At 34.6% G+C, this 26,037-nt stretch overlaps 1 pseudogene; it reads right to left on the reverse strand.

Moving 5' to 3' along the window:
- Nucleotides 1–1,059: 1,059 nt before the first annotated feature.
- Nucleotides 1,060–20,672, reverse strand: LOC141550969 (large ribosomal subunit protein uL13-like; annotated as a pseudogene).
- Nucleotides 20,673–26,037: the final 5,365 nt, after the last annotated feature.

Genomic DNA, 26,037 nt, shown 5'->3' on the forward strand with positions numbered 1-26,037 from the left:
GGCATAGTTAACCATATCAATAACAAAACTAACAGAAATCATATGATAAACTTAATAGATGCAGAAAAAGCTTTTGACAAAATACAGCACCCATACCTTTAAAAAAACATTAGGGAAACATAGGAATGAATGTTGCTTTCTTTAAAATTATAAGCAGAATCTGTCTAAAGCTATTAGCAAGCATTATGTGTAATGGAGAGAAATTAGATGCATTTCAAATTAGATCGGGGTAAAACAAAAATGCCCATTATAAGCACTATTATTCAATAGTGTAGTGGAAATGTTGACTTTCGCAATAAGAAAAAAAAAAGAAATAGAAGGAATTAGAGTATGAAATGAAAAACAAAACTATCACTTTTTACAGATTATTTGAGAATATACTTAGAGAATCAATTAAAAAAAACTGCTTAAGATCATCAATGACTTTAGCAAAGTTGCAGGAGGTAAAATAAACCAACATAGATGAAAAACATTTCTATACATTTCCAATAAACCCAGCAGCAAGAGATAGAAAGAAAAATTTCATTTTAAATAATTGTACACAAAATAAACATTTGAGAGTCTACCTGCCAACCCAAATAAAGGAACTATGTGAACACAATTACAAATACTTTTCATACAAATAAAGTTTGATCTAAACAATTGAAAAAATTATCAAGAGCTCATTGGTAGACTGAACTAATAATGAAAATTCTACATAAATGAATCTACTTATTCAATGCCATCTTGATTAAACTGCCAAAAAAAAAATTTATAGGTGTAGGAAAAATAAGAACAAAATTCTTTGGGAAAAAAGAAAAGATCAAGAATATCAAGGAAATTAATGAAAAATGCAAAGGATGATGAACTAGTAGTATGAGACTACCCATTATGAAACATGTCATCAAAATCATCTAGTGCTGGCTAATAAATAGAGTGGTGGATCAATGGAATGGGTTAGATATGCAAGACACAATAAGCAAATGACTATAGTAATCTCCTCTTTGATAAACCAAAAGATTCCAACTTGTGTGATAACACTTTTTTTTTTTTTTCTGTAAAAGATAGGCTTTATTAGACTCACATCAGCAGCCCATGTTTCTTCAGCTCTTTTGTGGATTTGTGCATTTTGCCTTGCTATTCTTTTCTGCCTGCTTATTTAGATTTGTAAGCTTCTTTTTCTTTCAATAATGGATTTTAGCTTTCTATTCCCTCGTCTTCCAATATAGCAGTAACTTTCTGATACTTCCATCTGACCTCATGGGCCAACTGTACCAGAGAAGCAAACTTTCTAGTTGACTTTATTCTTACCATGTTAAGAGCAGCTGGAACAGCTGGACATTTTCACTCATCATTGTGTGGGGAATGACATCAAACACCTTGAGACATGTTTAGATATCCTGAACCCTCTTGGTCTGTTGGAGTAAGCATCCTCCTTACAGTCATATAGAAGATGTGGCTTGGGGTTCTGAAGTATTAGGGGCTTCTTGAAGGGTTTACATTCATTCATTTTTAGAGGAGGTTCAGGTATTTCATCTTGTTCCTGTAGAAGTTTAAAGATGTCAATGCCTTCATAGTGAACCATGACTATCCTCCATTCCAGAAGGACTTGCTTAGTCAAAATGGCTGCCAAGCAGTCCAGAAGATGGCCCCACTCTTTGATCACTAAGATCTGCCCATTCACTATGGCTAACTCCACCCAGGGAAAAAAGCATAAGTTATTATTTGACAAAAATTGCTGAGAACACTGAAAGATAGTATATCAGAAACTAGTCATAGACAAATATTTCATACATCATATCAGAATAAAGTCAAAATTGGTACATGACAGGCATAAAGGTTGATATTATAAGCAAATTAGGAGAACAGGGGAAGTTTAGTTATCAGATCTTTGGAAGAGGAAGGAATTTAGGACAGAAGAATTAGAAAACATTATGAAATGCAAAATGGATACTTTTGATTACATTTTTTGCACAAACTAAATCATTGCAGCCTAGATAAGAAGGGAAACAGAAATGTGGGAAATAATTTTTACAGCCAATGTTTCTGATAAAGGGTCTCATTTATAAAATACATAAAGAACTGAATCAAATTTGTGTGTATGTCATTCTCCAAGTAAAAAATGGTCAAAAATGTGACAATTTTCAGATCAAGAAATTAAAGCCCTCTATGGTCATATGAAAAATGATCTAAATCACAATTGATTAGAGAAATGCAAATTAAAACAACTCTGAGGTACTACCTTACACCCATCAAATTGGCTAATAGGACAGGAAAAAAAGATAAATATTAAAGGATATGTGGAAAACTAGGAAAATAATACATTATTGGTGGTGGTATGAATTTGACCCAAACATTCTGTAGAGCAATTTGGAACTATACCCAAAGGGCTAAAAAACTATAAAAAAAAAAAAATATATATATATATATATGCATATATGTATTTATAAGTATGTATGCTTTATAAATATTTATGTATGTAATATATAAAATATATATAACATATCTATTTATAGATAATATATTATTATTATTATTATTATATAAAAATGATGAACAGGCTGATTTTAGAAAAACCTAGAAAGATTTACATGAATTGATATTGAATGAAGCAAGCAGAACATAGCAACAGCAAGATTTTTTGATGATCAACTATGAAAGACTTGGCTCTTCTTAGGAATTCAGTAATCTAAAACACTCTTAATAAACTTTGGATAGAAAATACAATCTGCATCCAAAGAGAGAGCTATGGAGACTGAATGCAGATTGAAGCATACTATTTTCATCCTTTCTTTCTTCTTTTCTTTTCCTTGTGTTTTTTTTTTTTGTTCTGATTTTTCTCTCTCAACACGAGTCATATGGAAATAAGTGAAAATGAATGTACATGTATAACTTAAAAAATAAAATAAGTAAATGTTTTAAAGTAAAATAATACTTGTGAACAATATAAAATATTTGGAAATATACCTGTCGAGACAAACCCAAGAACTACATGAACACAATTGCAAACCATTTTTTCACACAAATTGTCAGATCTAAACAATTAGAAAAGTATCAACTGCTCATGAGAAGCCCAAGGTAATATAATAAAAAGACAATTGTACTTAAATGAATATACTTGTTTGAGGCTATCTCTATCAAACTGCAAAAAAAATATATATAGAGAGAGAGAGCTAGGAAAAAAATAATGAATAGCCCAAGCTAATATAATAAAAATTACAATTGTACTTAAATTAGCATACTTGTTCAGGGCCGTACCAATCAAACTGCAAAAAACACACACCCAAAACCAAAACAAAACAAAAAAAAAAAACAAAAAAAAAACAAAACATTATTTTATGAAGCTAGAAAAAAAGCATAATTTATCTAGAATAACAAAAGGTTAAGAATATCAAGAGAATTAATGAAAAAAGATGCAAAGGGCAATGGTGTCACAGTTCCAAACCTAAAACTCTATTATAAAGCAGTAATCATCACACCATAGGGTATTGGCTAATAAACAAAATGGTGGATCGGTGAAATAGGTTAGATTCATATGCTACAATAATCAGTGACTATAGTAATAGTATAATTAGGCATTGCATCCAGACTCTGTCTCTTTTTCTCTGTCTCTGTTTTTTCTCTCTCCATTTCTGTCTCTGTCTCTGTCTCTCTGTTTCTCTCCTCTTTATTTCTCTGTCTCTGTCTCTCTAGTGCCTCTGTCATCTCTCTGTTGTGTCTCTGTCATATTCTCTGTTTCTGTTTGTCTGTCTGTCTGTCTCTTTTTGTGTATGTTTCCCCACCCTGTAAAGAATAGCAGATGCATTTTTTCCGTCACAATAAGAAACAGAGGAGAAAGAGGAATTGGGAAGATGGAAACTGTGGTTAGCTTCATTGAGCTGAATAAAAGGGACTTATAGATAGCAGAGAGCAGATACAACTTTCTGTGACCTCCTCTGACCTTTCTCTCAAATCAACAGCAGAATAAGCTTCTAAACTGGTTTTGAAGCAACAGAAACCACAAATATTTGGAATACAACTCAATTCTATAAGAAGATACCTTGGAAGAACTTTAGAATAAGTCTGTTTCAATCAGACATGGGGATAGTCTGCTGAGCCCAAACTACAGCACAGGAAGCCTTAGGGTAAGGAGCTGGGGTGGGGAGCCAGCATGTTGCTATGTCCATGCACCAGGAAACCTTCTGTGAGTTTCTTATACTATTTTTCCCTGATTTCAAGTAGGTAGCTTATGAGATTTGCTGCAAGACACCCAAAAGTCAATACAAAAAGCAAATTGTAAGCCACTGAGCCCTAGCACCTGGCTGTGATTGCCCAGCACCTGAAGTCAATCAGAAACACTGACCCTAGGGCAAAATAAGACAGCTGTCACTCCTTTGTCTTAAGCACAGATTTCAACCCTTAAAAAATGAACAAAAAAGTAAAAAGAACTCTGACCTTAGGCAACTTCTATGGAGAGAGAGAAAAAATCTCAAATCATGTGATTTCAAAAGGCAAATCAACTTCAGATGAAGTCCCAAAGGGAATATGAGCTGGTCCCCATTTCACAAAGCCTTCTTGGAAGATCTCAGAAAGGATCTTAAAAGAGAGTTCGAAGAAAAATGGGGAAAGAAAATGAGATCTTTACAAGAGGGAATGGAAAAAAGAAAAATAGAAATTATCTGAAGAAAACTCCTTAATATAGATTTGATGAAATAGGAAAAGCATATACCTCCCTACAAAATAGATTTGATGAAAGGGAAAAGCATATAACTCGTTACAAAATATATATGAAAAAAATACCAATCATTGAAAAACAGAATTTATGAAATGGGGAAAAAAATGTAATGAAAAAAACAATTCAATTGACCAATATAAAAGGGACTAAAAAAAGGTAACTGAAGAAAATAATGCACTAAAAGTTAGAATTGAACAAATAGAAGAGAATGACTTAATAAGACATCAAGAATCAATCAAACAGAACCACAAAAAAATGAAAAAAATGGAAGAAAATATGAAATATCTCCTAGGAAAAACAATTGACTTGGAAAATAGATCTAGGAGAGACAATCTAAGGATTATTTGACTTCCTGAAAGCCATGATAAAAAGAAGAGCCTAGACATGATCCTTCAGGAAATTATAAAAGAATATTGCCCTGTTCTTCTAGAATCAAAAGGTAAAATAGCCATTGAAAGAATTCATCAATCACCTCTTGGAAAAGACCCCAAAATGAAAACTCCAAGGAATATTGTGGCTAAATTTCAGAATTAGTTCAACAAGAAAAATATATTGCAAGAATCTGAAAAAAATTAATTCAAATACCTAGGGGCCACACTTAGGATTATCCAAGACCTTGAAGCATTCACCTTAAAAGATCAAAGGTCCTGGAATCAGATATTCTGAAACACAATGGAACTTGTATTACAGCCAAGAATAAGCTATCCAGCTAAAATGAAGATTATCTTTCAGGGAAGAAGATGGACATTTAATGATACAGGTGAATTTCATCTATTTGTGCTGAAAAGACCTGAGCTGAACAAAAAAAAAAATTAATCTCCATATAGAACCCAAGAGAAACATAAAAAAGGAAAAAGGAAAGAACTCTTGAGAACTATATTTATATTATGGGTATAGAGAGTGCAGGTATAATTTTATTTTATTATAATAATATGAAAAAATAATAAGAGGTAGAAAGAAGATTGTACTGGAAAAAGAGGAAAATGGAGGTAAAATGAGGCAAAATGCCTCATGAAGAGGCAAATAAGACCTATTATAATTAAGGAAAAGAAGAGAGAGATGTGAGCATTGTGTGAATCTTACTCTCATCAAGTTTGGCTCAAAGAGAATATCAAATCTATTTGGTTACACAGAGAAACTAGTTATTCTTACCTTATAAGGAAGTGAGAGAAGAAAGGGGAAAGGAAAGAGGAGACAGATAGAAGGGAAAACATAAGTAGTGGAGGACAGGTATAAGAAAGGGAGAGGGACTGTTCAAGAGAAGGGCTGTGTGAGAGAGGTGGTGGTCAGAAACAAAATACTGGGGAAGAGAGAAGGAGGAAGGGAAAAAGAAAAAATGTAAGTTGGGGTAAATAAGATGGCAAGCCATGACATAAGTCATTTTAACTGTGAATGTGAATGGAATGAATTCCCATAAAATAGAAGTGAATAGCAGACTAGATTAAAAACCAGAATTCCACAAAATGTTGTTTAGAAGAAACACATTTATTTCCTGAGGCAATTGGGGTTAAGTGTCTTGCCTGAGATCACACAGCTAGGAAGTATTAAGTGTCTGAGGTCAGACTGGAACTCAGGTCCTCCTGACTTCCATCAAGCTGCCCCCAAGAAATATATTTTTTAATTATTATTATACTTTTTATTGACAAAACATATGCATGGGTAATTTTTCAACACTGACCCTTGCAAACATTTCTGTTCCAAATTTTCCCCTCCTTCCCTCCACCCCCAGATGGCAGGCAGTCCCATACATGTAAAATATATTAAAGTATATGTTAAATACAATATATGTGTGCATATTTATATAAATTGGATTTAGAAAGAAGGTAAAAATAACTTGGGAAGAAAAATATAAATTCAAGCAAACAACACAAAGAGTGCAAATGCTGTGGTGTGGCCCACATTCATTTCCCAGTGCTCTTATGCTGGGCGTAGCTGGTTCTATTCATCCTGATCAATTGGAACTGATTGGGATCCTCTCATTGCTGAAGATAGCCACTTCCATCAGAATTGATCCTCATATAGTATTGTTGTTGAAGTGTATAGTGATCTCCTAGTTCTGCTCATTTCACTCAGCATTAGTTCATGTAAGTCTCTCTAAGCCTCTCTGTATTCATCCTGCTGGTCATTTATTACAGAACAATAATATTTCATAACATTCATATACCATAATTTACTCAGTCATCCTATAATTGATGGGCATCCATTCAATCCAAGAAAAAAAATTTAAATCAGAGTGATACTGCAAAAGTAAAGGTAAAAACCTGGAGGAGAATTTATTATGCTTTAAGTAAATTTTTTTTAAAAAGCAGGGGGAATGATTCTGATCTCAGATAAAACAAAAGCAAAAATAGATCAAATTAAAAAAATAAGGAAGGAAACTATACCTTGCTAAACGGTGCCATAGACAATCAAGCAATATCAATATTAAACATTTATGCACCAAGTTTCATAGGATCCAAATTCCTAGAGAAGTCAAAAGAGCTGCAAGAAGAAATGAACAGCAAAACTATACTAGTGGAGATCTCAACCTTGCTCTCTCAGAACTAGATAAAATGAACTGCAAAATAAATAAGAAATAAGTTAAGGAGGTAAACAGAATTTTAGAAACCTTAAGTATGATAGACCTTTGGAGAAAATTGAATGGAAACAGAGAGGAATATACTTTTCTCTTGGAGGTTCATGGAACCTACACAAAAGTTGACCATATCTTAGGGCATAAAAACCTCAAAATCAAATTCAAAAGTAGTAAATTCATCATTTTCATATCATGATACAATAAAAATTACATGTCATAAAAGGCCAGAGATAAATAGACCAAAAATTAACTGAAAATAAATAATCTAATCCTAAGGAATGAGTGGGTGAAATGACAAATCATAGACATAATTGATAATTTTATCGAAAAAATTTACAATAGTAAGGCAAATTTTACCAAAATTTGGGGGCTACAGCCAAAGCAGTACTTAGTGGAAATTCTACATCTATAGATGGTTATTTGCACAAAATAGAAAAAGAGATCAGTAAATTGGGCTTACAACTAAAAAAGCTAGAAAAAGACCAAATTAAAAACCCTCAATTAAATACCAAATTTGAAATTCTAAAAATAAAAGGGGAGATTACTAAAATTTAAAGTAAGAAAGCTATTGAATTAATAAATAGAATTAAGAGTTGGTTTTATGAAAGAACACACAAAATAGATAAAACTTTAGTTAATTTGATTAGAAAAAGGAAGAAAGAAAATCAAAGTGTTAGTCTCAAAAATGAAAAGGGAGAACTTTCCACCAATGAAGAGGAACTTAGAGCAGAATTATTTTGCCCAAGTATATGTCAAAAAAATTTGATAATCTTAGTGAAATGGAGGAATATCTACAAAAATATAGATTACACAGGTTACAGAAGAGGAAATAAGTTATTTAAATAGTCCCATTTTAGAAAAAGAAATAGAACAAGCTATTAATCAATTCCCTAAGAAAAAATCTCTAGAACCAGATTGATTTAACATATGAATTGCACCAAACCTTTAGGGAACAATTAATTCCAATACTATATAAACTATTTGAAAAAATAGGGAAAGAAGTACTACTACCAAATTTCTTTTTATGATATAGATATGGTGCTGATAGTTAAAACAGTTAGGGTGAAAACAGAGAAAGAAAATTTGGGCAAATTTCCTTAATTACTCTCATCAAATTTGGCTCAAAGAAAATATCACGCATATTTGGTTTCACAGAGAAACTTTTCTCACCATATGGGGAATGGGAGAAGAAAGGAGAAAGGAAAGGGAAGGCTAATAGAAGGAAAAGCAGAAGTAGTAGAGGAAAGGTGTAAGAAAGGGGAAGGAGTTTTATAAGAGGAGGACTGTGTCAATGTTCATATTGATGAAAAAAGCATAAATAAAACATTAGCACAGAGATTACAGAAAGTCATCCCCAGGAAATATACTATGACCACATAGGAATTAGAGCACAAATGCAGGGTTGGTTCAATATTAGGAAACATAATTAACAACAACAATAGCCAAACTAACAAAAATCATATTATTATCTCAATAGATGCAGAAAAAGCATTTGATAAAACCCAACACCCATTCCTATTAAAAACACTAAAAATAGGAATACAAGTACTTTTCCTTAAAATGATCAGTAGCATCTATTTTAAAAAGTGCAGCAAGCATCATATACAATGGGGATGCACTAGAACCATTTCCAATAAGATCAGGGGTGAAACAAGGTTGTCTGCTATCACTGTTACTATTCAATATTGTATTAGACACATTAGTTTTAGCAATAAGAGAAGATAAATAAATTAAAGGAATTAGAATAGATAATGAGGAAACTAAATTATCATTCTTTGCAGATGATATCATGATATACTTAGAGAACCTTAGAGAATCATCTAAAAACTACTAGAAACAATCCACAACTTTGTTACAGGATATAAAATAAATCCACAGAAATCATCAGTATTTTTATATATTACCAACAAAGTCCAGCAGCAAGAAATACAAAGAGATATTCCATTTAAAGTAACTATTGATAATATAAAATATCTGTGAGTCTACTTGCCAAAGGAAAATCAGGTATTCTATGGACACAACTACAAAACACTTTCTACACAAATAAAGTCAGATCTAAGCAATTGGAAAAATATCAAGTGCTCATAGGTAGGCCAAGCAAATATAATAAAATTTAAAATACTAACTAAATTAATCTATTTATTTAGTGCCATATCAATCAAACTCCCAAGAAATTATTTTACAGATCTAGGGAAAAAAATAATAACAAAGTTCATCTGTAACAAAATGTCAAGAATTTCAAAGGAATTAATGAAAACAATGTCAATGAAGGTGGTCTAGCTGTGCCAGACCTAAAATTATATTATAAAGCAGCAATTATCAAAACCATTTGTTATTGGATAAGACATAGAATAGTCAATCAGTGGAATAGGTTAAATTCACAAGACAAAAGAGTCATAACTATAGCAAGACCCCAGCTTTTGGGATAAGAACTCATTATTTGACAAAAGCTGCTGGAAAAATTGGAAACTAGTATGGCAGAAACTAGGCATTGACCCATACCTAACACCATATATCAAGATAAGTTCAAAATGTGTCCATGATTTAGACATAAAGAGTGATATTATATGTAAACTACAAAAACATATGATAAGTTACCTCTCAGATCTGTGCAGAAGGAAGGAATCTGTGACCAAGGAAAAACTGAAACTCATTATTGAATACCAAATAGATCATTTTGATTATATTAAGTTGAAAAGTTTTTATACAAACAAAACTAACGCAGATGAGAGTAGAAGGGAAGCAATAAATTAGGAAAATATTTCTCCATTTAAGGGTTCTGATAAAGGCCTCATCTCCAAAATATACAGAGAATTGACTCAAATTTATAAGAAATCAAGACATTCTCTCATTGATAAATGATTAAAGGGTATGAACAGACAATTTTCAGATGAAGAAAGTAAAACCATTTCTGGTCATATGAAAAGGTGCTCTAAATTACTACTAAAGAAATGCAAATGAAGAGAACACTGAGACACCATTACACACTTCTCAGATTGGCTAAGATGATAGGAAAAGATAATGATGAGTGTTGGAGGGGATGTGGAAAAACTAGGACACAAATATGTACTGTGCTTTCTAGAGGCCCCAAATTAGGATGCCAAAATATACTATGGTTTCTATAGCACCCATACTGGGTGCCAAAATATACCATCCGATGCTCCAAAGAGCATCTTGGGACCATTCTGAGTCCTTGGTCTTAGTGGAGTACTGAGGAAGGCAGGAGACACAAAAGGATAGTCAAAAATGGAGTCCATTTATTTAAAATCCTCTCAGCTCCTAAATACCTTAGTATGATTACATCATTATAGCACACTAAGTGCCAACTAGAGAACCATCATATCACCACATCATACTGAACAAGTGCTAAAGCACCCTGTGATTGATATGTAAATGTTTCTCTTTAAGTATCCCTTGATTCAAGTAGAACACAGATGGCCTTGCCTTCCTTGACTTCTCAGAAAGCATGAGAGCCTTTAGGGAAGATTGGGAGCCAAACCAATACTGTCAGCAGGTTCCCTCTGGGCTGAAGGGTCTTATACTTTACTCAGAGTATCCCCATTATCTATGGCCCTCTACAAATACATTATTGGTGAAATTCTGAGCAAATCCAATCATTCTGGAGAGCAATTTGGAACTATGATCCAAAAGTTTTCAAACTGTGCATAGCCTTTGATCCAGCAGTGTGTTTACTGGGCTTATATCCCAGAGAGATCTTAAGGGAGTGAAATGGACCCACATGTGCAAAAATGTTTGTAGTAGCCCTTTTCATAGTGGCAAAAAACTGGAAACTGAATGGATACCCATCAATTGAAGAATGGCTAAATAAGTTATGGTACATGAATGTTATAGAATATTATTGTTCTAAAAGAAATGATCAGCAGGATGGTTTTAGAGAGGCCTGGAGAGACTGACATAAACTGATGCTAAGTGAAGTAAGCAGAGCCATGAGATCATTGTACATGGCAACAAGAGGATTATATGTTGAGCAATTCTGATGGATTTGGCTCTTTCCAACAATGAGATGATTCAGATCTTGTGCTCTATCAGCAAAATTCTACAGAACTGCAATTACTCAAAAGAAATGTGAGATGCACAAATTTAGAGAATCCATACTAAATGTTCACATAGACTATTTGTGGCTAATCTATGGCAGAACTTTCTCAGCTCCTATTGGTCTGATCAGTCAAAGTTGGGCATATTGTAACTTTACCCAACATAGTGTTCTCATTTTGGTTGTCTCTAGAGTAAAGAATAACAATAAATAAGTTTCAGGCATTGAGCTAGAAATACAGTACCTACCCTTATTGAACTTAACAATCCAATGAGGAAAACAACATACAAAAGGAAGCTGAAAGGGGGAGGGCACTACAAAGCCATACTTTGATTGAAATCAAGCTGAGCTGTTGATAGAAAATGGACAGTTACCTAGAAAGTTTAGATCACATTTCTTTACAAAGGGAGGCTTTGGTAGGAGTTTGGTGTCTAAGAAAAAAATGAAAAGATATAATAAAACCTCCCTTTCTAAACCCATTTCTGGAAAGGCTTGCAGGGTGATAGAGTACATTCAATTATGAAAGAGCAGCTATGTGTTTTTCAGGTTCAATCTATAAAACACATTGGTACTACTCACATTCCCTCCTTGGTAGAAAACAGTCTGGTATAATGAATAGGATGCTTTGTCATAGAGATGTTAAATGTTACAATTCATAGGTGTGTTTAATTGTATAATATATCATGACCATCTCTAGATAGATACAAATAGCACTTTGTTTTATACAAATAAGCAATAAACACTAAAAAAAAGCAAAAATTATTGACTCATTAATTTGACTAATTAGGTTACTCAAATTTCCTACTAACTTCATTCTTTAAAATTCATTAAACTTCATGCTTCATTCTAGAGTAATTAAGAATGTTTACTTGGCTGGTAAGAAAAGAGAAAAATGGGCCTTTCTTCACCTTTGTCTTCACCATTAATGACTTCCATAGTGGAATAAGTCATTTTTGTTGTCAGTCATTGACTGTGATTCTAAACAATGGTATCTTCATATTAAAAGTGGGAGACAAAGTGTTTTACAGTCAATAGAGAGCCAATCTCAGCTTAATGAAGGCTCATTTTAAAATCCTGCCACTTCCAAATCCTAGTTATTATGGATGAATTTCCTTGTCTGGTGCCTCACATGACAGCTGCATCTCACCTGTCATTGTGAAGTGCATTTCTGTTTGAAAATGAGATTATGTGATAGAACAGCAAGTCCATGTGTGAGAGTGGATCTGTTAATTGGTTATTATATTCTAAAACTGCCATGCCACTCCCATTATAGAATATTCCTTTCTTTAGTATCAAATGTTATATACTGTTTTAAAATTTTTTTTATTTTCCCCAATCACGTTTAAAACTTTTTTTGTTATACATGCACATTTTTTAACATATTTCCATATATATCATGTTGGGAGAGAAAAATCAGAACGAAAGGGAAATCACAAGAAAAAAAACGGGGAATAGTATGTGTTGATCTACTTTTAGCCTCCATAGTTCTCTCTCTAAATATGAATGGCATGTTCCATCTAAATTTTATTGCCTTGGACCACTGAACTGTTGAGAAGAACTAAGTCTTTCATAGTTGATCATTGCAAAATCCTTCTGTTGCTGTGTACAAAGGTTGTCTGGTTCTGCCTGCTTCACTCAGCATTGATTCATGTGAATCTTTCCAAGCCTTTCAAAATCAGCTTGTTCAAACATTTTTATTGAACAATAATATTCCATTACTTTCATGTATCATAACTTATTCAGTCATTTCCTAATTGAAGGGCATATACTCATTTTCCACAATTGTTACATATTGTAAGGATATATATATATATGTATATATATGTATATATATATATATATATTTGAATTGAATTTAAATTGAAATAGAGGTTTCTAGAGGCAGAACTAAGGATGTAGAATAAAGGAAGCATTTAGCTGAACTGTTCCCTTTAGACAATAAAATAATATCTAACACCAAATTCTAGAGTGGCAGAGATAACAAAAGATCACAATAAGGCATTCTTCTAGCCCAAGACAATTTAGGATGTTAGTAAAAAAATGAAGCTAACATAAAGTTGGAGATTGACTTCAATAGGGATATGAAATTTTTTATGGCTCCTTTTCAAAGCATCCTCTTCACTTTGATGTGGGAGAAGGAAATGGCAAGAAGCAAAGCTGTAATAACAGTAAAGTATTGTAATAAGTCCAAATATTAAGAAAAAAACCAGCAGAAATAATATCAAAATTTGAAGGTTACTTCCTGTGCCAGAGATCTTGAGGACTTTGTGATACTTTACTCAAGAAATATTCTGTTGTTTTATCTATTATTTTTTTCCCTCAGTTCTTCCTAATAAATCAGACTTTATGTGATTTCCTACATCGAGGTAAGATTGGGAATTATAAAGAGATTTCATGAAGGTTTCTATGCCATTATGCAAAGATACCATTCAATTATCTAGGAATCAACCACAGTTCTGTTGGTATATACTCAAGGCTCAGTTTTGCTGTCAGCCCTACAACAGTTAATGCAGCTGTAAATTTTCTGGTAATTGGTGTGATCATTAGCTCAAGTCATCTCAGTTGGAGAAGTTATTCCTAATGTGCATATATAGAGGTGTGAGCATATGTGATTGCTATCTCTGAGGAAACTGCATTTCAAGTGGTTTTTCTCTGAGGTAACAGGCAGGGAGGCTTTAATTTCTAAAAAATGGAGAACAGACATAAACTTTTACTAGTGAGGTCCTGATCATCTCTCAGTTGTAATCCTTCTCTGGGAGGAGATCTCTTTTTTGTAAAATATTTTCCTCCATGAGCAGGTTTCTTGGGAAGCTTCTGGAGCCTCCAGCCAGAGTGAAGGTAGAATCCTGAATCCTCTTCTTCCTGAATCCTGGCTCTGAATCTCCTCTAGCTCTTGTCCTTCCCCAATCCAGACTGCTTGTCCAGGCGCAATGTTGTCTTCTTTTATTCTCCCAGAGAATGGGAATGTGAGAACTCAAGGGCCTTCGGGAAATACTTCAACCAATGAACTTGCTCCTCTTAAAGGTGCAAACTCCTTTAAACATGTAAATTCCCCCCCAGAAGTCCAAAGGTGCAAACTCCTTTCAAAGGCCTAAACCAAAGGTGTGAACTCTGAGCTAGAGAATTATTTAGACAACCTGAGTTATCACCTTGTAATCCTAACATCTCCCCCTTTCTTTTGATTTAGAACATAGGGTGGTCATGACCTTGAAAAATAAATCCTTCAATATGGGAGGTATTACACATAATTACATAGATTACATAAACACATAGTAACATAGTAACATAATACATGCTAGAAGTATGTAACAAATAACATGATCAAATAATCATAAATTGAGAATTTATAAATGTCCATAAGTCCATTGTCCATTAGTTTCATCTTGTGTTAGGAAATTCAATGATTCCTGCTGGTTTTAAAATTCTTTAACAGTCTTCTTATTAGCCATGCTCTTTCAGTGTCAGATATTTCTTAGATTTTCTCCTTTCTTTTGAGGTCTTTCTCTTTTTCTGTCTCTCTCCAATGGGCAAGGCAAATACAGCTCGTTGGCACCCATCTAATTCCTTCTCCATCTGAAGAAATACAAGCAAACCCTCTCCCCCAGGCAGTTAACCTATCTGGTCCCTTCCATTTACCACTTTCTGGGTCACTCCACATCACCTGGTGATTATCTAAGGACAGTGGAGCTGCTCGCACTGGATACTGCCCTTCTGGTGGGTTATAAAACCTGTCTGCTGGAGCCAGTGCATCTTTGTCAAAAATTAGAAAATTAATGGTATAGAGAACTAAATTTAGAAGTTCTTTAGGGTTACCTGTGGCTCCCCCTTTCTTTTGTTTTTGGAGGAGTGTCTTAATGTCTCTGTTTCTTCTCTCTACTATTGCCTGACCTTGCAGATTAAAAGGTATTCCTGTGGTGTGTAAAATCTTATAGCGCACGAAAGTACACAAAATGTTTAGAACTATATGCAGGTCCATTATCTGTTTTTATTTCTTGTGGCACACCCATAATTGCAAATGCTTGGATAAGGAATTCAGTGACCACTCCGGCTGTCTCTTTTGACGTTGGCACTGCAAAAGTGAATCCTGAAAAGGTATCTACTACCACATGGATGAAAGACAGACGACCAAAAGATTTGGGTCACATCCATTTGCTAGATTTCATTGGGTCTCAAACCATGAGGATTCTTCCCTGGAGGGAGTTTAGGAGGGTGGAAAGGCAGGCAAGCTGTATAGCTTTTTACTATGCTCGTAGCTTCCTCTCTTGTTATTCCAAATTGTAAAGTAAAGCTCGAGCAGCCTGATGATATTTAGAATGAAATTCTTGAAATGTGCTTCCTGAAATAAAGGAGTACTGGCTAACATAGTTAAAAGGCTATCTGCCTTCAAATTTCCATCAAAAATAGGACCTGAAAGTCCACTACGTGAGTGGACATGCAAGATATAAATCTTGCCTGGATGCTTTCTCACTTGCTCTTGAAGTTCCTTAAAAAGCTGATAAATATTAGAGGCTGCAAATTTTATTTGGGCTGTGGCAATTCTTTGTACCACACCTACTGAATAGGCTGAATCAATAATTATATTTACGTCTCCTGGGTAAGAGCTAGCATGATAGCAAATAATTCATTCTGTTGAGTGGACTGAAAAGGAATCCTGACTACTCTCTTTATGGTTAAATCATGAGAGTATACAGCACAAATATTTTCTTTGGAGGCGTCTGTAAAGATTGTTGGTCCTTTAAGAGGAACCTTAGAAATCTTTTCTTCAAAAATCCATCGCCAATTATGTAGTAGCCGGGTTATTTTTAATGGAGACCCATGTGCAAAATTTGGAGCTGTGGCCAATAAAAATTTGCCATTCTGGGATGGTCTCACAGCATACATTAATTTGTGCATTAGTATAAAATGTGTATATTTTTTCAGGACTTATCCCAGATAATTGTATTACTCTCTTAATAGCCTTTAATAAAATTCTAGCCACAAGCACTGGGTAAGGAATAAGGCTTTGTTCTGGTTGTGCTGGTAGGTTCACCCACTCTATCACACTATTTCCTTGATGAAGGACTGCTGTGGGTGCCTCTTGTGTAGCAAAACCTGATATTTCCAAGGGTTTTTGAGTGACTCTTTCAACCACATTGGATAAAGCCAGTTCAACTTCTCTCAAAGCCTCTTTTGCTTCTTTTGTAAGCTGGCGTGGTGAATTTAAAGCACTGTCTCCCCTTAAAATGTCATATAGAGGTTGCAGTTGATTAGTAGTTAAGCCTAACACTGGACACATCCATTGGATATCTCCTATTAATTTTTGGAAATCATTTAAGGTGTCCAACTTCTCAGTTCTTAAAGAAAGCTTTTGTACTGTGAGTGTCTTAGGATATACTTCATATCCCAAATATTGAAAAGGAGCATGTCTTTGAATTTTTTCTGTAGCTATATGCAGTTTGTAGTACTTTAGTGTTTCCATGGTCTTTTGTAGACATGCTTCTAACATTTGTTCCTCAGGTGCACATCCCAAAATATCATCCATATAATGAAACAATATTACTTTTGGAAATGCTTTTATTACTGGAGCAAGAGCAGCAGCAACATACATTTGGCACATAGTAAGGGTATTTTCATTCCCTGTGGCAAAACTGTCCATTCATCTCTTTTATAGGCTCAGCCAAATTAACACTAGGCACTGAAAAAGCAAATCTTTTCATAGCCTCCTTATCTAGAGGGATAGAATAGAAACAATCCTTAATGTCTATAACCCAAAGAGGCCATTCTCTTGGCAACTGAGTAGGAGATAGAAGTCTAGGCTGAAGAGTTCCCATAGTTTCCATCTGTTCATTTACTCTTTTTAGATCAGATAACATCCTCCATTTTCCAGATTCTTTTTCACCACAAATACTGGGGAATTCCAAGGACTTAGAGAAGGCCGCAAGTGTCCTTGGTCAAGTTGTTCTTGGACTATGTCTAATAAGGCCTGACTTTTATCACTACTTAAGGGTCACTGTTCTACCCATACTGGTGAGTCAGTCTTCCACTGAATAGGAACTGGTGAAAGTGCAGGTAGGCCTTCAACAGCAGCCCTGCCTAAAAAGCCAAAGTGCTTATTTGTAATCCTATCTGCTGTAAAATGTCTCTTCCCCACAGATTGATGGGGATTTTTTCAACCACAAAAGGAGTAAAAACTCCTGTTTCATTTTCAAATGTCCATCTCAAAGGCATAGTACTAACTTCTGCTGCTATTGATCCTCCTACCCCAGACATGTAGGTGTCTGCCTTAGTCTTTGGCCAGTGACTGGGCCAGTTGGCACCTCTAATAACTGTACTATCTGCACCCGTGTCTACCAATCCTTTTAATGGTATTCCATTTATATAAATAGTAAGCTTAGGTCAGTCAGCTGTCACAGCTGCTGTCCAATATATTCCTGGATTTTGTTCAGTGGAGTCAGAATCTGGGCAACTGTCTTATTAGGGGTATATAACAATAAGCCTGATGCTACTACTTCTCCTGGTTGATAAATCACACGTTGTCTACCTGTGTTAGTGACTAGGATATTAGCTACACATTTTCCAGTTTCCCACATCAGTGTATGGATGAACACTGTTTTGTAAGCATTCTCAAAAGGTGAAATGGTCAAGCCTACTGTGCCTGGAAGCAAAGGATCCATAGTCTCAAAAGGAACAGATTTCACTTCTCCAGGGAATATCTCAGTAGTCTCTACTGCATACAACTCTATTTTTTCCTAATTTCAATCCCTTTCTTCCATATGATTGCCTTTTGGCTGATTGATGTCTTAAATTTCTCTGGATATAACCTCGGCTGACATCATGCCCCACTTGGGGGACTGAAGCTGGGCCCTGCCTCTCATTTCCCTGGATCAATCTACATTTGGAGGCCCAGTGGAAGCCCTTGAAATATTTTGGACATGGGGTTTTAGGTCTTCTCTCACCCTGTCTTCTCACTCTATCTCCATACCTACATTGAGCTCTTAGATGCCCACTTTGGGCATTTTTTCCACATTGGAAACACTGATGAATTTCTCTAGAAGTCCTTTGCCAAGAGGGACCCTGTCTTTCCATGTTCATCATAGTCTGGGTGTAAAAAGCATTTGTTCCCACTGTAGCACATCATCTTATGATCTCCTCTAAAGGAGCATCTTTGTCTAATCCTCATGTAATTCTTTTGCAAATCTCCTTGGCATTTTCCTTAGCCAGATGTCTGATCATTATTCCTGTAGCTGCATTTTCTCCAATAGTTCTTTTGACACCAGTCCCACAAAATCCGCAAAAGATTCATTGGGACCTTGCTCTATTTTAGTGAAAGCCTCCCCCCTGATCTTTCTGTCCGGGGAGGACACCCCAAGCTTTTATTGCAGCCTTAGCAATTTGCTCATACACTGTCATGGTATATTTAATCTGTTCTGAATTCTCTCCATACCGACCTTCACCAACTAATTGCTCAAAAGTGAATTGTGTGTTAACTCCTGTTTCCAAATTGCATCTGATTTGGATCTTACATAATTCATGAAACTCTGCAAGCCATAACTTTGTCCAGGTTCTAAACATGTCTTTTATATGGATTTCCAATCATTTGGGGTTAGGACTTCATAATACAAACCATCTAGTAACATTTTAACATAAGCTGATGTAGCCCCATAAAGGGTACAACCTTTTTCAAATCTTTAATTTTATTCAAATCTAAAGGTGTATATTTTCTTCTTTTTTGACCTAAAGAGTCAATATCTTCAATCACAGGATATGCATGTATAAAATCACTTATATCCTGTCCTTCTCTCTTAGCCTTAATCAATGCTTTTTCTAATCTTGCCATAGGCTGCTTCACAGGCGATTCTGTTTGTGTTTCTGCCTCTTCCCCTCCTCCTTTTTCCTCCGCCTATGAAGGTGGAGTTGATGTAGGCCTGTTAGTAATCTGCTCTCTAGGCAGGGTTGAAGCTTCTTCAAGAGAATTAGAGTCATCACACCCTAATTCCTCATTTAAATCCCTTTTCCCTTGGGTAAGAACTTGATCTTTCTTTTTTCCCTCACACTTCCTCCTCTGTTCATTTTTAAAACTTTTCCTTCTCCTACAACTTGCTCGATAGTTTAAGGCTAATTTAACTACATTGTATATAAAATACCTCTGCAGAAATTGAACAAGGCCCATTTTTTGTGTGAAATCCTTTCAATTAAAGTCCCACTAGCTTCCAGTTATCTACATTTAGTTTTTCTCCCTCTAAGAACCAAGGGGACATGAATTTTAATGTGCCCAAGAGTTTATCAATCTGTACCCAGGTTACAAGTAAACTCTGCTCCTCAATTATCTTAATTATACTCTCTATAGCACCACTCCTGGGTGGGGCTGTAGCTGAGTCGGCTGAGGTCGAGGGAATGTCTTTAGCTAACATTTGCCCCATTTCAGCTATTATAGATTGCTGGTTTAGCCCTTAACAAGGTAAGTTCCTTATTTGCCTATTAGAATACTCACCTAATCTCCTGGTCACTAGAGGACTTCAGTGGAGGTAGGGTATCTGCCCCACAATGTGCACCAAAATGTAAAGGTCCTGATTGTCTCTCAGTTGTAATCCTTCTCTGGGAGGAGATCTCTTTTCTGTAAAATATTTTCCTCTGTGAACAGGTTTCTTGGGAAGCTTCTGGAGCCTCTGGCCAGAGTGAAGGTAGAATCTTGAATACTCTTCTTCCTGAATCCTGGCTCTGACTCTCCTCTAGCTCTTGTCCTTCCCCAATCCAGACTGCCTGTCCAGGTGCAATGTTGTCTTCTTTTATCCTCCTAGAGAATGGGAATGTGAGAACTCAAGGGCCTTCGGGAAATACTTCAACCAATGAACTTGCTCCTCTTAAAGGTGTAAACTCCTTTAAATATGTAAACTCCCCCCAGAAGTCCAAAGGAGCAAACTCCTTTCAAAGGCCTGAACCAAAGGTGTGAACTGAGCTAGAGAATTGTTTAGACAACCTGAGTTATCACCTTGTGATCCTAACAGTGGAATCCCAATGTACTTTAGATTTTTCAAAAACTAATAAAGCTCTGTTTAAGCAAATTACATTATTTTATTCCAAAGGCCACAGGTTTCTAGGAAACAAAGGACACCATATTTATTTGAGAATTATCAGGCACACTGCAATTTCTTATCTATATAAATATTAATGAGCAGATCAGTTTTGTCACCTATCGACCCTTCTATAATGATTAGACACATTGCCTGAGGCAGGAAAGGTTGAAGGATTGAAGAAAGTACATGAAATGAATGAGGATGGTAATTAGAGCTGATTAGGTAAGGTAATACCAATTTAGTATGTTGCAATATGCCCATGATCTGTCCTCTCATAAATGTGAGGATTACCGTCATTGATGAACATTATAACACATCCATAACTGCTTATATCCTATAGACACCCCTTGTTCCATACCCTCCCCCTATGGAATATATTGGGGATCTTCTTTATTGTCCCTAGCTACAGCATCAGTCTATCTCTTTCTTATATAATTTTTTTACCACAACCTTTACTTTTCTCCTTTGTAATTTCTGATATCTGTTGTATTAAAACTTACTTATATTCACCATAAATTTTGCCACTGTCCTTTAGATGATCCTCAATTATAATTCTTTGTAGACTATAATGTTACATAACAAAGTCATATGACATTAGAATGATATTAGTTTCTTTATTAAATAGCAATTTGTACATATTTTAATGAGTATTATTTAATTAGTATTATAATCCACATAGGAATAGTTTAGTCTTCCTTTTGGGCTTTGAAAGCAAATTTTATTCATTCCAGTGGATGTACACCAAGGAATGTCATCTTCAGACACTGTTCTTCAAACAGAACATTGTAATAAAAGAATGTTAGATATGGATTTAGGAACTCAAACTGTCACCTTGAATTTTCATGTCATCTTTGAAACTTACTAGTTTTGAGAGTCTAAGCAAATCATTTAATTTCTAGATACCTCAGTCTACTCATCTACAAAGGATGATAATATCTATCTCCTAAAATTATTATACTGATTAAATTAGATATTATATGTAATATTTTGTAAACTTCTAAGAATTATTATGTTGGTTATTATTATCAATGTCAATTCTCTGACATGAAGCAGAAGCAGCTTGTATAACCTTGAACCTCTGGGCCTCAGTTTCCTTATCTGTAAAATCAGGGGGCTGGATAAGGTGGCCTCTATGCCCTTTCCAGTTAAAAATTCATGATTCTGTGACCTTCTTAATTTAGAATGAAGTGATAAGAACTTATGTTAGTTTTGAAAATATTCTCCAGAATGTCTGAAATCTGGCAAAGAAAAGAAACACTTGTCACGCTATTTCTCAGCCTTCTGTTAGGGCATAAAATAAACTCTCCAAATGATAAATAACATCCTCACCCATGAGAGACATGCTTATCAAAAATTTGAGAAACCTATGCTTTACCTCAACTCATTCTATAACCTGACACTGGAAAATCTATTCTTTTGTGCTTTTGCTGAGGGTCCTTGGAGATGATAAATCTTCAACCAACTCGACCTTGTTAAGAGAACATTCTTCCTTTCAGATCTCAGGGTTTCCTAACATTTCCAAATGTCACTATTTAAAAGTTATAGGTCTTCATTATGGGTCATCCATAAAATCTTCAGGCATTTTGTGATACAGAGTGTTCATAAAACTGAACATTTATATTAAAGAAAAGGAACTTTCAGGTACATGTGTTGCTATGAGATGTTCAGCCCCTGTCATTTCCCACATCTTTATTCTCTCTTATTTCCTTGTGGTAAACTTGTCAATGAATAAAATTAATTTGGGGGAAAAAAGGTCAGAAGAAAATGCGATTTTCATGTCAATCAAAAATTTCACAGGGGATGTATCAAACTATTACTATACTATAAAAAAATAACAAACAGAGAAACAAGGAAAGCCATTATCTGATAAAATGTGAAGTGAGCCAAGCTATGAAAACGTAAGATGTGTAAATGCACATATATGTATATGTATAGGTTATATAGTTATATATAGGAACATGTACATATGAACTTGTATGTATGTATATGTATAGACAAGTGTATATGTATATACATGCATATGTATACATGCATACATAATCTATGCATATATGATTATGCATATGCACACATATGTACACAATATACACATAGAGACATATAAACATAACAACATTAAATTACAACAATGTTAATGGAAAGAATAACAACCCCAGAATGATTAAAAAAAAAAAAAATGATGGCTGAAGAATTACAAAGAACAAACTTGGCTTGAAAGAAAACACCTCCCTTCAATCTTTTGTTTGGTTAGTTTTGTGTTTATGAAGCGTTGCATATAATTTTTTTTCAACATATTGATTGGATCTGTTGATTTTCTCTTTTTTTCTTCTTTGTCTTTTTTCTTTTTAATTTTTTTGATACTTTGATTCTCTGGGGATAACGGGGAGGAACAAAGGGATACAGTAGGAAACCTAGGTGATGTTAACATAGAAAATATTAATAAAAATTTCTGATAAAAAGAAACATTTAAAAAACATTTATTGTGTTACTGTGCTCTCTTAATTGTGAACTAGCAGTCATTCCTTGTATATTGAACTCCATTGTCTTCAACTGGACAAGGCTTTGAATACATGGCACATATATCTTCACCATTAACAAACAGCAAGACTTTGGAGCGTCATAAAACTTTTTACTTGGCATAATTTTTGAACACCTAGCATTATTGACCTGACAGCAGGATGCATTACCAGGAGTAGACAATTATTCAATTATTTATTGCTTTAAGAGCCTATCTTTTTAATACTAATATTCTCCTAGTGGTTCTATGTTGGGAAATTAAGGAAGCTCATAGACTCAAAAGATTCACAAGTATGGGAGACTTAAAAGTATCTTAAAGAAAGATCATTTTCAAAAATATTTGGAATAATTTAAAAGTTGAGATGTAGGTGGAGCTTACTTTGAGAATCAGAGGTACCAGTTCGGCCTGAGGGGTAACTAGCTGTATAACACTGAAGTAATCTTTCTTTGATTTTCTGTTAATAAGCATTTTTTAAGTGTATGCTATGTGCTAAGTACTAAAGATAAAAATAAAGACAAAAAACAAAACAAAACAAAACACTGTTCTGTTCTCAAAAAAGTTTACAAATGGGGAAAGCAACCAAATAAATGTATACATTCAAGCTATATATAGGGTAAATGAGTTGTATAAGGAAATGGCAGCCACTTCAGTATCTGTGCCAAGAAACCTCCAAATAGGGTCACAAAGAGTCAGACACAATTGGAATGTTCATACTACAACAAATAGAAAGTAAGGAGAAAAAGGAGAAAGCCTTTCCACAAGGAAGCTCTAGCAGAATATGGAGGAAATAAGCCTCAGGAAAGGCTTTTTGTTACTAAAATGCTAAATCAAAGAATCTCACAGTTGAGAGGAGCTTCAGAAGTTATCATACCCAATTTGTACCTGACAGAATATAGTGTCCCTCTTGGTTTCCCCACAACCTCTCTAATGTTCACCTGGTCTTTGTTTAAAGGTTTGAGTAGGCTTGGGGAAAGAATGTTGCTATTTCCATGCCAGATCATTCTATTTTTAGATAATTATAAGGGAATTTTTCTTTACAAGAAGTCTAAATTTGCTTTTCTTCAACTTTTATCTACTTATATTTAATTCTACTACCTGAGGTCAAGCAGAAGTCTAATCCCTTTGCATCCAGTGAAAGCCGAAGCTTTTCATGACAATTTACAAGGAACTTTGTGGATATTGGCGATAGAAATATGATATCTGACATATTGAATAACTAATTGTAAAATTATTTCTCTCTGAAGGTTAATTGGCTTTTCCATTATACTTAATAGATTGTGAGTGAAAAATGTGTTTAAAAGGCATTCAGGTAATGCTTCAAATGTCTTTATTTCTAATAATAAGACATGACATATGCAACATTATGTTTCACTGAAAATAAAAGATTACTCATTATATGAGTGCTTTGTTACACAACACTGAAAAGAGGTAACTAAGATTCAGGAGGTAAACTTTTTATGTGAATAAGGTAGTCCAATAATTTAAAAATTATGTGTCCTGGATCTATTTTCCACATCAGTTGTTTTTCCACCAACATATTTCACAGTCTTTATTTTTTCATTATTTTGGTTTCATTTTATTGCTTCTTGGTATCTTATAAAGTCATTACCTTCCATTTGCTCATTTCTAATTTGGCTAATACCACTTTTAAGGCATTCTTCTCTTCATTGGCTTTTTGTACTTCCTTTACCTGTTGACCTAGTCTTTTTTTATAATGTGCTATATTTTTCAGTATTTTTTGTATCTCATTCACCAAGCTGTTCACTTATTTTTCATGTTTTTCTTGCATCACTTTTATTTCTTTTGCCAATTTTTCTTCTGCCTCTCTTAATTGATTTTCAATATGTTTTTTTTAACCTCTTCTATGGCCTAAGACCAATTCATATTTTTCTTGGAGGTTTTAGATATAGGAGTTTTAACTTTTTTATATTCTTCTGAGTGGGTATTTTGATTTTCATTACTATCATAGTAACTTTCTATGGTAAGAATATTTTTTCCTATTGTTTAACTCATTTTCCCATTCTTTTTTATTGACTTTCTAACCCTTAGTTAAAATAGGACTGTTTGCAGGATGGAGAGTACACTGTCCCAAGCTTCAAGGGATTTGTGCAGCTATTTACAGAGATATTTATAGGAACCTAAAAGTTTTTGATTCTTCCAAAGTGTTATAATCCAAGGAGAAGTGTGTTTACTACTCTCTTGGCCTGTACTATGGTTGTCAATGACCATAAGCACTCTTTTCTTCCCTGGAAGTGTGAGGAGGGTCTCTGCTACATTGTGTTCACAAACTCTGGCATGCTAGTGTGCCCTGGGATTTCTACCAGGCCTGAGACCCGCATCTGAGCATGGACAAAGCAACACATTCCTTTTTTCCTCAATGTCAGCAAAGAGATATCTGTTATCTCCTTTTGATCAGTTGTTTGACCCCCTTACCATCTTGGATTGAAAGCTCTGAGAGCATGTGTTGCCACTGCTGATTCAGTCACTTCCAGTCTTATTCCTGGTCTATGCTGATGCAGCCTTCATTTGATTGTGTTTCATCAGCTAGATATGACAGATTTTTCCTCTGATCTTCTAAAATTACCTTTATCTGGAAAATTATTTTATCTCACTCATTTGTGAATTTTGCCACTCCATGACTTGTTTTTATGACATTATTCTATTTTATTGCCTTGAACAAAATAATTTTCCCTTTCTGGGCCAGAGTTCCTTCATTTGTAAAATGAGAGGGGGTGGCTATTTGATTTTTAAATTCCCCTCTAACTCAAAATCTATGATCTTGTGACATTAATTCAAAATTCTGTGATTCTAAACATCTTACCTAGTGATTAGAAAAAGGGAAAGAAAGAGATAAAAAATTTAAAAATATATAATAATGACTTATAGATGCTAGATTTCCAGTCAGGAAGACCAAAGTTCAAATTATGCTTTTGACATTTCCTAGTTGGATCTCTAACAACTCTTTAAGAATATGTTATATGCTTCCTGTGATCCTTACTGATGGAGGGAGTTTTCTCATTGATTGTTCCTGAACTTAGGGACAGTGAGGTGGCACACTTGCTAGAGTGCTGGACCTGGAATCAGGACCAGTCATCCTTCTGAGTTCAAATGCAACTTCCAACAATTAGTAATCCTGGGCAGGTC

This window comes from Sminthopsis crassicaudata, chromosome 1 (genome assembly GCF_048593235.1).
Source record: "Sminthopsis crassicaudata isolate SCR6 chromosome 1, ASM4859323v1, whole genome shotgun sequence".
In the NCBI taxonomy this organism is placed as follows: domain Eukaryota; kingdom Metazoa; phylum Chordata; class Mammalia; order Dasyuromorphia; family Dasyuridae; genus Sminthopsis; species Sminthopsis crassicaudata.